We start from the raw sequence: 3,986 nt of genomic DNA, 5'->3' as shown, positions 1-3,986 counted from the left end.
GTTGATTTTTTTTAAGATATATATGACTCATGATTTTGTTAAGTTAGTGGAAAAAAGTGAAAATATGAAGTGTAAAGTATTATATATGATTTGAAATGTTAAATTGAAATGTTATGTTCATGAAATCAGAATAAAAACATTATTAAAAAAAAAAAAAAAAATTTGATAATCAAAATGGCTGCCAAAGGCCCTAAAAGTACTATGCACAATGAGAAAGAGGGGCAAAGAAATCACAAGAGTGATCATTAAAATGCATATATATGTGATAAATTAATGGGATACTGTTTAAAAACATATTTTCTAACGAAATATATCATTCAGGTTTAAAGTTTGTGTTAAAAACTGTAGTTTTACTTTCAAAATGGCCGCCATAGACATGCACATGCACAATGCAAAGTGGGAAACCAATATGAGCACCATAAATGCAAGTATTAGTGATCTATGAGTAGAATATTGTCCGAAAGCATAATTTATATTAAGAGATATCATTCATTCTGCCAGTTGGAAAGTCAAAATGGCCGATACAGGCCCTTATGATATTATGCACAATGTGAATGGGAACAAATTATTTCAACAGAATTTGGCTTTGCTTGGCCAAATGGTGATGTATGAGTGAAATATCGTCTGAAAACACGATTTATAACAAAATATATCATCTCTTAATTTAGGTGGTAAATACTGTATTTCAACATTCAAAATGGCTGCCATATTCCCTTTTTGTGAACATTATTTGTCTACACTCAAATTGCATATTTTTAAGGGCTTATGGTGGCCATTTTCAATTTAAAAATGCAGTGTTTATCACCTTAAATACACGAAATTATGATATATATTGTTAGAAATCATGGTTTTAGACAACATTTCACCCTTGCATCAGAATTCACATTTATAGGCAATATTTAGAGTCAAATGTCCAATGTTACAATGTACATAATACTTTTAGGACCTATGGCAGCCATTTTGGATTTCAAAGTACAGCATTTATTACCTCCACAACCAATATGTGATGTATTTAGTTAGAAATCATGTTTAAGACAATATTTCTACTCGTATTTCACAGTCATATGCATTTTATGATTCTCACTCTTGTGAAAATTAGTTTCTCCATTCGCATTGTACATAATAAATATAGGGATTATGGCGGCCATTTTGAATGTCAAAATACAGCATTTATCACATAAATGGCATATTAACAATGATGTTTTTAGTCAGTATTCCACTAGTTTATCTTAATTATATGCATTTTAGTGCTCACTCTTGTCACTTTTTTTCCCCGGCCATTGCCCTTGTACATAATACTCTTTATGCCACTGGTCGCCATTTTGAATGTTGAAATACAGTATTTATCACCTAAATTACATAAGAGGATATATATTTTGTTATAAATCATGTTTTCAGACGATATTTTACTCATACATCACCATCTGGCCGGCCCGGTGTAAAAATGGCAGAGGTAATAATGGCAGAGGTAAAAATGGCAGAGGTAATAATGGCAGAGGTAAAAATGGCAGAGATAAAAATGGCAGAGGTAATAATGGCAGAGGTAAAATTGGCAGATGTAAAAATGGCAGAGGTAATAATGGCAGAGGTAAAATGGCAGAGGTCATAATGGGAGAGGTAAAAATGACAGCTATAGGTAAAATATGGCCAGCCTCAAACCCGGAAATGAATTGTCAAAAAGCCCCCGCATGTACATAGATTAAATTAGAAGTGCATGTCACGGTTAGGCATTTCATCATATCATTATGTCTTTATCGGCCTAACAATGCTATTTACGAATTCGTTGGAGGTGTACCGTGAAGGCTTTTTAAAAAGAAATCAAACGATTTTTTTTTTTTAATTCAATTCATCAGGAGCAAAATGAAACTGCACTATTCTCATTCATCATTTTATAACATTACTTTTTGTCTAGCTGTTTTTTTTTTTTATCTAAAGTTTTGCCAGGTTTACCGTTACAAAAAGGAGGAAGAGTAGACATAAGAGAGGTGGAGAGACAGAGAGGGTTAGAGGTGGGAAAAGAACATAGCAGGAAAAGCTTAGACCTTGAAATTGTCACGAATGATTGTGGTTGAATATTATGTCCTAATTTGTAATGTCGTCTGTACTATTCTTGTTAAATATTTGAATGACAATAAGCATGCATTCCCAGGTTTGGCACTGAATATGTAACTGATTATGAAAATCAATAATAATCTTGACTGGTAAACCAATTTGGGGTCGATCGAGTGGTACCGTCTGGTTCAGATTCTTTGCATAAAAGAAGACCCTGAACCTTCTTTACTATTGCATCCAATATGATATAGACGGCTTGATGGTCATAACCCTTGGAAGCGGAAGTGCTGTTGGGTATTTTGTACACCATAAGCAGCACCCTCTTGGTAATTAGCTACTGCACTGTGTAATCCTACATGCATGCATTTGTATAAACTTACAGAAAATTGGTATTTTGTGCATGTACCGATACAAATTTATTGTAATAAAATTGTTTTCCCCTTTTTAAAAACATATCTGTTCTGTAAAATTGTAGAAAAATTGTGGAAAACCCTCCTGTTATTATAATCTTCAAAATTATTATTTTTTTTTTCTGTAAAACCTGTTTTTTTTTATTTTTCTTCTGTAGAATCTACTGTTTTTTCTAATAGTGTACCTCGGCCACTTTTACCTCTGCTATTGTCACGTCTTCCATTTTTACCTCTTGTCATTTATACCTCTGCCATTTTTACCTCTGCCATTTTTACCTCTGCCATTTTTTACCTATGCCATTATTACCTCTGCCATTTTTACTTCTGCCATTTTTACCTCAGTATCTGCCATTTTTACCTCTGCCATTATTACCTCTGCCATTTACCTGGCACCATCTGGCCAAGCAAAGCCAATTTCTGCTGAAATAATTTGTTCCCATTCATATTGTGCATAATATCGTAAGGGCCTGTAGCGGCCATTTTGACGTTCCAATAACAGTATTTATCACCAAACTGGCAGAATAAATGATATCTCTTAACTGCTTAATAGAAATTATGCTTTCAGACAATATTTTACTCATAGATCACTAATACCTGCATTTATGGTGCTCACTCCTGTGAATATTGGTTTGCCACTTTGCATTGTGCATAATACTGTTAATATCTCTGGCGGCCATTTTGAAAGTAAAAATACAGTATTTAACACACACTTTAAACCCGAATGATATATTTCGTTAGAAAATAGGTTTTTAAACAGTATCTCATTAATTTATCACACATATATGCATTTTAGTGATTACTCTTGTGATTTCTTTGCCCACTTTCTCATTGTGGATAATACTTTTAGGGCCTTTGGCAGCCATTTTGAATATCAAAATACAACATTCATCACATACATGACATATTAATAATATATTTCGTTAAAAATTATGTTTTAAGTCAATATTTCACTCGTTTAATCTTAATAATATGCATTTCTGTGATCACTCTTGTGATTTTTTTCGGCCCCCATTGCTATTGTACGCAATACTGTTTGGGCCAGTGGCTGCCATTTTAGATATCAAAATACAGAAATGTTCCCATTTATGACATAATAAATGATATATCTCTTTAGTAATGATGATTTGCATATATTACTTCGTTCATACATCGCAATTTTTGCGGTTTAGTGCTCATTTTTGTGAAAATTGGTTTTCCCTATTTATATTGTACATAATATGGTATACAATGTATACAATGTATACAAAGGACTATGGCGGCCATTTTGAATATCAGGAAAATAAATATTTTGTCAACAATTATATTTTCAGAGTTTATTTTACTCCTGCCACACGCTTTCATGCATTCCACAGCCAATGTTCGGACAATTTTAGGATTTTCATGGGTAATTTGCATATTTTGGCGGCCATATTGGATTTTGCCAATTTGCAGAAAATGCTCAAGGTTACACGAGTGGCATCATCCAGATTCGTAATCAGCACCCTCGAATTGACAAGAAACCAATAAAAAATATTGTATATATAA

This window comes from Lytechinus variegatus, chromosome 8 (assembly GCF_018143015.1).
Source record: "Lytechinus variegatus isolate NC3 chromosome 8, Lvar_3.0, whole genome shotgun sequence".
NCBI lineage: Eukaryota > Metazoa > Echinodermata > Echinoidea > Temnopleuroida > Toxopneustidae > Lytechinus > Lytechinus variegatus.
Note: the sequence above shows the minus strand (reverse complement) of the source record.